The 14149-nt window shown below is 39.7% G+C and overlaps 1 protein-coding gene across 1 annotated transcript in view; it reads right to left on the minus strand.

Annotated features, from left to right (window-relative positions):
• PEX14 (peroxisomal biogenesis factor 14) overlaps positions 1–14149 on the minus strand; it is a 76163-nt gene that overhangs the window by 17601 nt on the left and 44413 nt on the right. The window lies entirely within an intron of this gene.

Raw genomic sequence — 14149 nt, forward strand, 5'->3', positions numbered from 1 at the left:
CCTGCCATCAGGAAATGCTAGGATGACCATCTGTAATTGGCGACAACATATGGAAAAGATTTGGCCAACAAGGGGGAAAACAAAAGCAGCTAAAGGATCCATGATGACCAGCATCTGTAAAGAAGGAAGCACAGCTGAATTATTTTTTCCCAACAAGAGAAAACATCCTCTAGGAAAAGAATTTAGTACTCAGAAGGCAACCATGATGTGGGATCTGGGCAGTTGTGTACTATTTGTTGCTATTCTCCTGCACAGAACCAGGTAGAAAGCCAGTGGCCCTGCTACAAAGAACATATGAAGTGATTCAGGACCTTTCACTATACAGGCAGTGTGCAAGCAAAAACATTCAGCAAGGTTGGAAATGAGAATATAGATTTTAAGGAAAGAGATTTAGAAGAGAAGAGACAGACCACTTGATTCTCACACAGCTGCTCTAGGGACTGAGGACAGTAAGGAAAATGGTATAAACATGACAGCAGTAGGATAAAAATAGGGGAACACTTTCCATCACCTCCAGTTGAGATCCATGAAGATCTGGTAGATGAAAATCCTCAACTTAAATCCTTTAAAACACTTAGCTTTTTAACATAAGAGAGATACAACATGGAAAATGGGCAGGCCCTAAGTTTTGATGATTTTTTTCATGATCTTAAATTTCCCTGCATACTGGGGGTCTAGACAGAATAATCTGTAGCACAAACAGTAATGCCAGAAATAAATACACAAGTCTGCCTCAGAACTGTTATTTAATATCATACAGCACTAGCACAGTGCTTCTGGTATTCAGAAGGCTTTATAACTATTAACTTTTCCCTATTCCTGTGAGTACATGAGATACTCTGAGCTCCTGGCAGATACTATTCTATCTACTCTACTGTGCAAATATTGTTGCACAGAGAAATGAGGTGATTTCTCTAACATAACAGAATATTGTCAGTGTCAGAAACAGCATCAGAAATCTGAAGTTCCTCATCTCTGGTCTTGCAATCCCTTTGTATTTGATGCACGCCTCAAGTAGTAAGAAACCAAACCCCACTTAACAGTATGGAACAAGACTTGCAGTGACAGTAATAAAAGGCACAGGAACACAACTCAGCCCATTGTTCTAGTCACAAAAGCAATATTTATGGTGTCTAAGCCATGCTAAAAAGTCCTAATCAGAAAGAAACTGTTTTAACCAGCTCCTAATTATCCAATACAGGAGAAAGCATAAACACATGCCAACACTGCAGATCACTAGCAACTATGGAATTTCATAAAGATGGAGACAACATTAGCTGCTGGCTGCAAACGTGGCTCCCACTAAAACAGGGTATTTTGTCCTACATCCATGCAAATCTGATAATATTTAACACTTAGAAACGTACAGAAGCTATGGAGGATCCTTACCTCTTTCTACACAAAGAGCAGGAAACAAAGCTTATTGTTTCCTAACCATCTTGCTCCTTCTGTTCTCACGCTGTTTGAGATTAAATGCACTTCTAGGATTATTCTGGTCTTGCCAACTAGGGACACTCAAGTATCACTGTTTCCATTAAACCCCTCCTGTACTGTGGAGAAAAACCTGATGTGAATGATAGAATGATGGAAAATCTTTCACGTTTGAATTCCTGGTTTGAATCCTGTGCAAAGCAGTGCAAATTAAAATTGATTATTACATCCCCGGACTATTCTGCTGCCTTGTGAAGTGGTCTTGTTCATGGTACAAAAGAACATCACAGCTACATCCCTTCTTAATTATCAGAGGAGAGGGCTGGGACTGCCATCACCTTGGAACACCTTTTTATTCATCCAAACAAGATGATTTTAAGGCCCTGTCATCTTAGCCTCCAAGCATCAAGGGAATAATCTCCTGGAGCCGATTCCTTAAGCATATATATGGAGTGAATCTGCACTGCAACTAGTCATCTGTGGATTCAGAAATACACCTGCCTTCATGGTTGTCATTTTTCGCAGACAGTAACAAAAACATACAAGACATTCTAAGACTGTCCTCAGGCAATTACAACTCATCAAAATTCCCTTTGGAAATTCCTTTGGACTTTTTTTCACATTCACCCCCTACACATATGTATGCACAACACAGTATGGGTTTTCCATGCCCCAAATTATTCAACCTTGATATATTAATTACATAGAAAAGTGGGAATTTCTAAACCAGATCAAAGTATCATCTGTTCCAATATCTCAAAGTCCTTCTATTTTTTGCATTATATTAAAAAGTGTCCATGGTCCATTCATTGTTCTAATCTAGCAGGAAGATTCTCTTGGATGCAAAAGCAGTGCCACAAACACTGGAGCTTTGCATCTAATATAATCCTCAAACAGGTATGTCTCAGTTTAAGAGAAAACTGGTCTAAATCCACCTTCTCAACACTTTGGAAAACAAACCTTTTAGTTCTTCTAGAGTTGCAGCAAGATCAAGACCATGCAGAACGCAAAAGGTTAAAAGGAACAATAAAGGAAACTGCCAATTGTAAGTGAATTATATTTGGCTTTGAAAGCTGAGCCACAGCTATATTATAAAAGGCATCTCTTTGCGTTGTTTACCATCACCCTGACTAATGCAGACCTTTTTTTTTGTTTTAAATAATCTCATGCAAATTAGACACACACTTCCTTCCAGTTGATTGCTATCTGCAAGGAATAATCTAACCGCAGAGGGTACCGAGCAAGGACTGAGCTGAGGCGAAGGATGCAAGGAAACTGTCTTCATAGCCCCACAGAATGCAAACCTATTCCCTTCCCCCAACCACCCATTTCATTCCTCTACAGCACTACTGCCATCACAAAGAATTAGGTATAATTTTCACAGAGCCTTAAAATTTCCTTTTCAGGCTTCAGGGTGTTGATTTGAAGAATGCAGCACCCATGACTGTCTTGCACTTAAAGGTTCTTGCTGACCTTCTGCGTTTGTCACCAGGGCCACTCAGTTTTTAGGGGTCGCTCAGCCCCTGTAAGTTGTGGTCAAACACAGAATCAGAGCAAGTCAGAGAATACAATGGGTTTTCACAGACAACACCTGGTGCCTGCATCTCATGTGCTGTATAAAAAGCTCTTTTGCCCAAGAGCTTCTAAGGCTTGACTGTCTATATAGGCCCTTCTATAATATCTACTACTATTTAATATAAGGACCTCACATACATCAAAATACTGTTCCTCTTATGACCATTCTGAAGTAGAGGAGTACTCAGAGGAGTACTATTATCATTACAGACGAGGAAGAGGTGAGACGTACAGATATGGAAAGTGCTCCGAGGTCAGAACCTCTGACAATCAGAAAATAACACTTGGGAGATGCAAGTCCCAATCCATTGTTTTACCAGAAATCCATTCTTCTTTATTTTCTGGATGAAACACAGTAGCAATAACTGCAATGCAAAACCCTTGCATGAGCTTAACCGGATGAGCCACCAAGTTTTTTCTTCTCCTTTTCTGACACAGGCTGACATTTCAGTGACAACCCTTTTTCCCATCCCATCCACTGAGCATATCTTTTTCTTCATTATATTCCTCCTTGCACTGCTCAATCCAGTAATTCAAGCATGATTTTCACTACCTGAAGGCAACATTAGTTTTAGGGAGAAAATGTCTGGTTAGGAAGAAATTACGAATTCTGCCAGAAAAGGGGAAGGTGGTGGAATGAATTAAGTTCCTTTTGTGGGTTTGCAAAGGCAGTTTTATTACCACCCTGACAGACCACCCAGGAGCAACAAGCACACCCACCCTTTGGCAGGCACAGAGGCAGGGCAGGGGGTGGTATCCGTTGTCGTTTTCCTCACTCATGCACACACTTTCTATTGAGAAGAAAGCAAAACTGAACTGGACAACTTGTTTAGCTACAACAAACTCTGTGATTACTTGAAGTTAGTGCATGGTATCATATGACTAAAAGGAAGATCTACTGGTAGGCACCCTGGAACGACATTACACTCCTGTTCCTGGAAGCCACTGAGTCAACTCTGCTCAGAAAGAACATGGGCACATTTTAAAAAAATCATCATAAAAACCTTCTGGGATGTGATCCAGACTAATGATTCCACCTGTTCAGTCAGTTACATGCAGCGCTGGGTGATGCTTCTATCAGATGTTTGTCCTACATCCTATTCCGTGCTCAGCTGAATATATTTCCAAAAGGTCAAAAGGCATCGTCCCCTGATCCATTTGCTTTCACACATCTTGTTTCATGGGGCATTCAGGAGGCTGAGCCTGAGCCAACATTTTAACAAACCCCAAGGTCTCAGAAACATCACTTTGATTTTTTTTTACCCTTCATTTACATTAAGACACTGTATTTGGATGTAAACATCCTGCTGCTGCACTTCCAGCTCAAACTTTGTGTAAAGGAACCCCAACATCAAAGGGAATTTCACTGGTCTCAACTGTCACACCAAAAAATACAGCAGTAAAAGTCATTTGAAAAGTTCCTGAAAGAGCTTTGAATTCTTACAGCCTTATTCATCTACAAGCCTGTTAATTATGCAATTGCAATCTTTAAGCAACATTATATACTTTAACCCATCAGGGTGACTAAGTAGCAATCAGAACTGATAAAGCTGCTCTAACCTCATTGCACAGCACAAAAACAAGGAAGGAAAAACCTGACTGACAGTACAACACAGAGAATTACAGCGAGCCAAGCAGGAAGGAAAAGGTTAAAATAAAAAGTATTTTGGCATAACAGATATAAATAAATAAATAGACCTGGCAGCAGTTTCTCTTCCTGGCCAAGCTTTTTGGAGTCTATAATAAAATGAAGTGTAATGGAGTAGAGGAGGGCAATGTCAGAGGGTGAGGGTTTGGGAGAGAGGTTGTTAAGTATCTCCCTCTCCTCAGCTGTGTTTACTCCATTTACAGGACCCCAGGTGATTGATAGACAGACAAAAGCAAAGCAAGCAGACAGTCACCCCCCTCTGGGAGCATCAGGAAAGGGGATAACTCCTGACATCATCTAGAGCCCCAAACTCCCCTTAGCCACTTGTAATTAAAAAGACAGAGCAAGATATGCAAGCCAGAGAAAAAGTAAAAGAGGATTTTTTTTATTATTTATTATTAACATTTTGTTGGAACAGGAGAGTGCAATAAGGACTCTCAGAGCCGTTAAAAGTCGTCGGGTGACCTGCAGACCCCTATTTCCCAGAGCCTTGTATAAAATTGAATTTTTTAAACATAAATTACACGTAATGACGACACTGTAAAAACTAACAGTAATGGAAAGCTGTGCTGTATTTCATTAGCCTGTATTATTCCGTGCCACCTGATCCAGCCGGGCCTTGTTTATGAGTTAGTGTGTTAGCAGATGCCGATGGAAGCATTTGCTTCGACCTTGCTCTTCTCATTGGGGCATGAAATTACGACGGCAGCACCTTGATATTACAGCCATAAATACAGTAAACTGCAAATTTAAGCCAACGGCTCCTATTGTCTCTGAACATAAAGCTGATCGGTATTTATTTAAAAGGAGAACGAAAAAAAATATTATATATCACCTTGTTTATGGGTCCAGTCTCCCCCTTCCCCTAATCTGCCTTATTCACTTGGTTAAATACTAAACAAACAAACTAAATCCTCCCTATTTTCTACTGATTAAATATTCGTATGAAATGAGTATTGTCTTCCAAAAACTGGATCAAAGTCTTTTCACTCTGAATAAGAAAGGGCAAATGACTTGCTAAGCATGGCTGGGAATGGAAAAACCAGGAACAAGTACTGCAACTTTTCAGTTTTCTAGATATGAGAAGTTCAAAATGGAAAATGAAAAAGTTGCTGCTGGTCACTCACTCGTGTTTGTGTATGCACATGAGAGAGGGAGAAAGATGTTTCCTTCCAGTTGTTTTCTATTTAAAAATATCTCCCCTGTTAATACTATTTCAAACCAAGGAGGAAAGACACAGAAAACAAATTGCAGTAAGATTAATGGGAAAGGGGTGGGGGGGAATGTACAGGATTCCTTCTGTGAGGCAGTAAAGAGGAGAGAGAATGCCTCTTTTTCCTATGGCTATTTAGGGTAAATGCCCCTGTTCATTGACAGCATACCCACTAAAATTTATTAGAGGGGAAAAAATCAAACACAAAGGCAAAAGGACATTGTAATATCACAAAGCATATCACAGCATAAATCACAGCATTATAAGCCAGTGCAAAATGTATTTCACTCGTAGTTTCAAGGCAGGGAAAATACAGTTTCACTTGTAGTAAGAGAGGTCAGGTCTTCCTCTTCTAATGTAAAGTAAGCTCTTTGCTTACATGAAGTATGTTATCTCTGTTCCACAGAGAAAAAAGAGAAGGGATACCTTAAGTGAAAGCTCCCAACACTAAACAATATATTTCAGGGGCCAAACACTGAAAGGAGAATAAGAGGAACAACATGCAAGACAAAGTGGTTGGATAATGGGACTCACACTTGGGATTCTGAAATGCAGAAGCCCTATTAGGTGCAGTGCTATCCCAGCCGTAACAGGATTTGGATACCTTGTTTTTGAATTAATCTACAACAAGTCTTCAGGTAGCAGAGAGCGTAATTCAACAGGCACAATTTTTGCTTCACAAGAAGTTGAAATCAGAAAAAAGGCAGAGAGCAACATGACTCTAAATCTAATGAGACATGTCCAAAGTCCTCAGTAACCTGAATTACAGAACCACAAGTTTTATTGCAAAGCCCAGCTGAATTCCTACACAAACATATGTAAAAAACACAGTGAAAATTCAGTCCTGAATACCTTCTTCTGAAGACCTCTTTATTACAGAGTCATTCTAAGAATATGGCCATGAGGTCAGCAAAAAAAGATAGAAGAAACAATTCTTTCGGTAACAGAAATAAAATTCTCTTTCTAAAAATGAAGGGAAATTATATATTATCATCATCTATGGGTTTTATTCTTAGGTCACCTGCCTTCAGCTTTTCCCTTCTATTATCATATGAGCAGAAGGCAGTACTTGATAGAAAGCCTCCTTCGAGTGGAGAACAGCAGAGTAAGTCCATCTGTCTATTTCTCTCCCAGTGACGAAGAGACACAGCCGAAACCAGGACAACATGATGTGAGAACTCTACATGAGAACAAAATTCTTCCTATATGTGAAAGACTTCAAGTGACTATGTACCTTGGGGTTTGAAGGCTTTGATGACTCTATGCCAGGATGCCAACTCCAAGGTGGTTTATCAGGAATAGAACCAGGGCTCTGACGTTTGTTTAAAAGAAGCCTGTACATGGCAGAAAATCCAGATGATGGAAGAGACACTACCCTAGTAACCATAGTGCTGTTATAATTTGTTACTACAACTGACAACCTCCCTAGAAATAAAACTATGCAGAGAAAGCAAGTATTAGACACACTAAACAGGTATGTTTCCAAGCATACTCAATGTGGGATCTGCAAATGCTTGCTGTTATTTCTGCAGAGAAACAAGTCTCATGGTGATGGTTCCTCACCTTCATTACTTGTATTATAATACCCTTAGACACCAAAAGGCATTCACCATGCAGGTGCCAGGTACCATGCAGAAACAAGGCAGGCACACCCAAAGCATTCAACAGTCAATGTGAAGGGGAAAAAACAGGTTGGAAAGAAAAACACACATAAATGAAGTAACTTACCCAGAGTACACAGCATGTCTATGAAACGTTCCTTCTATTAAATTGGGAACTACAACAAAACAATTCTATAAAGGTGAAAAGATATTAATTTATTCTACATTTCCAACAGTAGAACTGCTTGGTACACAGCACTTGAGAAACCTAGAAAATGAACTTCACTACCAAAACTTGATACAAATTTTAATAACAGGGGTGACAGAAAATGCTTGTGCTTTAGATCAATTTACTTTGTGTGAAAGAAAAGTATTTTGTTAAACAGCTTGTTGAGCAATAGCAACAAAATGATTGGCCTTTGGCTACTCTTTGATCTGTGATATTATCTTTAGGAGCTTCTAAGGAGAAAGCCAGAGGTTGTCTGAAATTTGGGTAAGGTAAAACCCTGGTAATACAGGAGGTTTGATTCTAATCTACCTTTGGAACTCCAATTTTAAATTGTATTTCCAACAACTTGAACCAGCATGTCACAAGAATTCCAGCACTGAAGTAGAAGGAGCTGCCCTGAAGGATCTGCAGTCAACCAGACATCTGGAACTGCACCATCATCTTTGTTATTGCAGCAAAGAATAACCAGACATTTCAGTGGCATGGACCTGAATCTGCTCTGTATTAGATCTGACCTAGCAGACTGGCTATAATGTGAATACCAGATTTCACTGCTGCTCTGTTCTCACTGGACTAGGCTCAACTGCAATTCTAGAACCAGACGCTTCCAACTCCGCATGCAAAAGAAAGGAATTGTGTAAAAAAAGAACAATTTCAAACCATTATAAGGAATTATTTAACTAGATTTGTCAGAATATCTGAAGGATAACTTAGTTTTATATATAAGAATGACAGTCTGTCCTGACGCATCATTCCCAGTTCCTTGTATTACTCCAGAATTACTGATTGCCTCAAACACACTAACAAGAGGACCTGGATTTTTTTCTACATTAGACAGTACCTGTCACAGAGTAGCCTCTGCGGACAATGATTAACTGTAAAGAGTGACTTGCCTCAATGTTATTTATTTCCTCTTTTACTTTCAGAACTTTAAACTTTGGAAAGGAACAAACCAAACCTGTTAGTCCAGACTTATCACATGAAAAATCATATAAAGTCTATACTGAATGAACTTTTAGTGTTTGAAGAGCACACAGAATGGAACACTGAATATGCATTATGACAGTGCCTACTGTGCACTTGCTGTCAGGAAGCTGCTATAAGGAGCATAAGAACAGTAGCTACAATTGAACTTCCTAAGAAAATGTAAAAATATGTGAAAGTGTGTATGGAAAACTATATGGAAATGTAAACAAAGCAACACTGGGTGAGTAGACATGAACACAGGAGTCTAGTTTCTTTTCCTGACATACATTTCTCACAAGCTCATAGAGTGTCTTTGCTCCTCTAACCCAGTTTCTATCAAGTGAATCAATGTTAGACACCTCGGAGTCAGGTACCATCACCCTGAGAAGATAAGCTCAACTAAGAAAAATACATCTAAATACTACATATTTGATTAGTATGGTAGAAATGTTTCAGGTAAATCTGGTTTGCATTTCCCCAGAAAGACAGAGACGCGAATACACCATTACAAAAAGACATGTCAGCAAGTATTCATTACAGATTATAAATCACCCTCATTCTTCTTTCTTTTGTTTTAACGAAAGTTTTTTACATGCCATTAAAATATTGTTTGCTGAATGCTACTACAAAGCTAGCCACCTGTAAAATTAAAGGCTGATGCTGCCAATAACAGTGTTGAAATACCTTCTGTTTAAAAGGCAAACCTACTTTGTAGCTTTTAACACAACTGTATAAATATTTCTCCACCCACCCTTCAGAATTTTGTTGGTTGCATCGCGTCCATTTAGACAACAACCATCTATGTCATCACACAGGATGTTAATCTTGGGTGGAGAAGAAAGAAACAATAGCAAATAGACTTTTAAGAAACCCAGATGAACACATTCAAGCAGGGTCCTTCATGATAAAAGAAAAGCAAAGACAAAAACATTAGGGAACAAGTCAACACAATCACAGAAGTTTCAAAAGATCATTTTTCATCTTGGGGTTTGTTTGTTGTGATTTTTTTCTCCCCATGTGCCTCCAACAGCTCTTCCCAGTTCTGGAGAAAATGAAAGGAGTCTGGATTAAACACCCAAAGGACGACTAATGCTAACAATACTAAAAATAACGAGGTTAAGTGGTGGAAAAACTATGGTGACCACACAGGGAGAACTGGAGTGGTAAGGTAGAGAAGGAGTTTCATCATTGCTCCCTCGGGACATGCACAGAACATACTAACTGCTTCTAGTTCTCTGGGGTTCCGATTACCATGCCAAACACCTCCAGAGTTTCCTTATTAGTATAATAAAAAGCCTCTACACATTTGTGTTCTATTCCCAGCCTTGCTATTGACCTTGTGTAGGTCATTTAACCTCCATCTGCCTCAGTTTCTACAGCTGTACAACAGGAATAATACTCCACAATATCCTTTATAAAGCATTTGAGACTGACACAATAATCATTTACAAAGATTGATAGTTTTGAGAATCTTTACATACATTCTATGATTTGAGCTAGATAAAGCATTTCCAACAAATAATTTATTCATGTAACAACTTTATCCCTTTTTGTCTGTGTTTGCAGATCATCTTTGGAAATACTTGCACATTTCCAGCTCTCACCAAACTACACAGGACTCAAATTCGTGCTTTACTTTGGGTGTAGAAATACGTGGCATTTCTCTGGTCTCCTTTCAGCTAAGCACCGCCATCAAAATCCAGTCTCTGGGGTTGAATGTTCAAAATAGAAACATTTAAGTATCTATTTTTTTAAACACTTTTGTCTTCTAGAGCCTCAAAACAGGACAGGCTACACAAAATTCACACAGAAACTGGAGTGAAGATTAAGAAACATTTATGGGCATGTTCCTGCAACATAACACAAGTCAGATCAGTAGGTGAAGCAGCTGAAAAACTTGCTACTACTATAAGCCCATACTGTATGAAGACAATTCTTGAAGTTCCAGGACTAGGAAACAGCTCCTAAACAAAGGAATCACCTCACAAATAAAAATGGGAAGATGCTCTCTTCTGGGCACTACATAAGAAAAGTGTCTCCTTTCCAAGGTGCCAAAAGGCTGATCAACACTGCTATTCAGGGCTGCCCAAAGAGCTCCTCAACAGTGTCAGGCCAGTGATGAAGGGCCAGGGGTGCACTGTGCAGATCCCTCTCTCTCTATGTGATTTTATACTCCACAGTTTTGAAGTGTAGGAATCATGCTAGGCATTGTCAGAACTCTGCTGCAAGGGAAGTGAACTGCCTGACGTGCTGTTTAAAGGTAGACCTGAGCAGCAGCTTTGCCTTTATTTCCCCAGGGATGACATAGCCCCCACACTCCTGAGTACCAAGTCCAGTGACCAGATAGTACAATTTACCCTTTACAGTTGCTACGGTAGATAAAGCTGGCCAAAAAGGACTCAGATTCTTTTCTTTCCCCTTTCCCCCTGTTTTTCTTTTACTGCTCTTCCCGTCTGTCTCAGGTGGCCTAGTGTGAAAAAAGCTCTTTTATGATGCAATATCTGGGACCAGGTGAGGCCCTGACTCTGCAGATAACCTAACAAATGGGCAAGAGCCGCTTGTGTTCTTATTGACAGTGCATGTGCTAGTAAATACCAACCTCCAGGGTATTCTCAGTAAACACACAGCCATCCTTAGCTTCTAAGATACACAGGCACACACAAGCACTTGCTTTACCCGACACTGAACTCACACCTCACAAACAAATTATTTAACTACTCTATCCCCCAAGGAAGACGGTGATCATTTCAAATGCAGCTCCCTGCTCGTCTCTCACATCCACGCAACGGCCTGATAGGTTAAATGCTGCCATTTAATTACAGTAATGGAACCTGCTATTTTTTGGTTCCCTTGAATCCTCTCTCGCTCTCTTTTTTAAATACATACAGAGTCATCTTTTAAACATGTATTTTATATTTCTGAGTTTAACAGCTGCGTTCTCCTGGTTACTTGAAGAGCAGGAGCAGAATGATATTCTGGTATTTTCCCTGTGCCTCTGAGCAGCTACCCTTTTAAATGCTGCATAAAAAGGAAGAGGTTGGGGGAGATGCTGTAGGAAGGGATATATGCTAACATTGCAGAGACCAACCTGCCCCTTCATTTACTTAAGATGGTTTGGGCTGATTTTATTGAACAAAACCAGCTTAACATCTCCCACCTCCCAAAGCAGCTGGGGCCTGGAAAGGCTAAACATGAAAATGCTTTGAGGAATTGTACATCTATAAACATCACTACATCCCACTGACAGTATGGCACAGTATGGTTAAATTCATATGTATATGACATGGAGTCAGAATTATCTCAGATCTAAATATTCTGAATATACCTGACTCAGTTTCCCTACCTAAAGTTGGGATTGCATTTCCTCTGCTTTCCAATTTAATCTGGTGTTTGTAAGCTGTCTGGAGAATGTAAAGGTCTGAGAAGGAAGAGAAGACATAATAAGAAGTACATCAAAATGAATTTTATAATCTTGCCATTCCACAAAAGGTGGTACAAGCTTAGTTAATATTTGCAGAGTGCTGTGAATATGCAAAGTGGGACAGAAATATGGGATACATGTTTGTTAAATTCTTAAGCATGCTGCAAAACTTTCCTTGAGTGACTTAGGGAAGGGTTTAACAGTTAGTTATCGTTGAAGGAGGACATGTACCACAGTACTACATGAGCAGCACAGTAACTATTTGTGGAGTTTACATTTGGTACTGTGTGGCAATTGAGAAAAAGTACAGAAGTATTAGTACTTCCAAGTCAAGATAAATTCTTACCTACAGCAAGGCCACAACACTCCTAGAAAAATGCCCATATTACACCCGTCCTCAGCTTTATTTGTCCTCTAAATGTGAAAAGCTTATTTATTTGTTCTGTGGCACTTGGCTTACAATCAGCCACCCACACACAGGGATATTGCCCATCTTCATCCTCTGGTACAGCTATCCACTGGTGTCTTTTAAGGATGGAAACTTAAAAGGTGAGGCAATGCAGAGACAAAGACAAATTTAATTTTATCACCATAAAAAGGGACATTTCCACATGGGCAGCAAGGACATGAATATCATGTGTATGCAGGGGCGGGGGATTATAAACGCATTTTTGGCGAAATTCAATAAAGCTGATTCCACTGCATAAGGTCAGCAATTTACTTTAAAAAAATGATATGATTGCAACTTTTAATATAACCCATGTATTTGCTGCAAGATGCTCTAGAAGATTGTGTAATGTAACCACCCGACCTCTCCACAGGAGCAGAGATCACCCCATTTACCCTTTATTGTCTTGCTAAAAGCAATGCACATTTGCACAGTATGACAAAGTCAACAGCTTTTACTTCAGAGAGCCTCAGATTTCACTGAGAATGAATTCTCTGCTCTCCTCCTCAGGGAGCAGAGTCTCGCCTGGAATAGGTTCCATCAGAAAGAATGAACCAAAACCTTAACTCCCCTTTTAGCTAAGAAAGAAAGATTGAACTCCAGATTAAAATTCAGAGGGAACAGTGTGTAGTAGGAAAGCAAACAGCAGGATTTCACGTTCACAAGCATCCAAGACATAGTTTTAGACAACATTTCTATTCTGCTTAAGAGAACCTAGAGAATTATCTCATACAGGAACTTATTTTATCTTTCCTAGCAGGAAAGTATCATTAGGTCTGAGATGGATTTCATCAGAAGAGCAACACAGATTATCTTAATTACACTCCTTGTTTTAGCCCCCAGAGAGAAGGCTGTCTCTTTAGACTCAGAATACCAGGTTCATTCACAGAGCAGGTCAGAAACTGAATTCCTCTGACTGTGGGGAAACCCTGGGCTGGATGACCATGAAGAGAAAATTCCTTCTATCACAAACATATTTCTATACAAACGTACATAGATTTCTTCAACTGTCTCAAGGTGAAGCTTGCTTCAAAGGTCAAAGCTGCAGGGCTGGATTAGGATTGCACGCAATCTGCCTGAGCCTCGACATTCTGACATTCTAAAGTTTGCAGCTCTCCCCTCCCATACACAGCTGACGGAAGTGAATTCTCAACCTCTCTGCAAGTGTGGCTTTTACTGCAGCAAGCAACTTCAAAAATCCCACGCTGCAGCACCAACTCTGAAACAAGCATATCAAAGCAGTTTAGAAACACAGCTAACATAAATCTTATCAAGTCAATAACGCAAAAGTAGTCCTTAACCCCATTTTACAGATGGGCAAGCTGAAAACAAAAGAACTTGCCCAAAGCCAAGCAAGCAGTCACATCTCAGACATCCCATGCCTGCTCTTAGACTGGACTACAGATTTATTTTAGCACCTTGCATTCAACTTCATTTGAAAACGTGATAAACAGGTTTTTAAATTTACAAGTCAAGATTTAGGATCTGGGTCTTTTTTGCCCATCACTAAGACTAACAATTTTAGGACTCAGAATATAACTGCCTATTTCAGCACTGTTTCTAGAATAGACTTCAACTCCCTCTGCTGTAATCATATTGTTTTTTCAGTGCTACCAG

This window comes from Melopsittacus undulatus, chromosome 12 (genome assembly GCF_012275295.1).
Source record: "Melopsittacus undulatus isolate bMelUnd1 chromosome 12, bMelUnd1.mat.Z, whole genome shotgun sequence".
In the NCBI taxonomy this organism is placed as follows: Eukaryota; Metazoa; Chordata; class Aves; order Psittaciformes; family Psittaculidae; genus Melopsittacus; species Melopsittacus undulatus.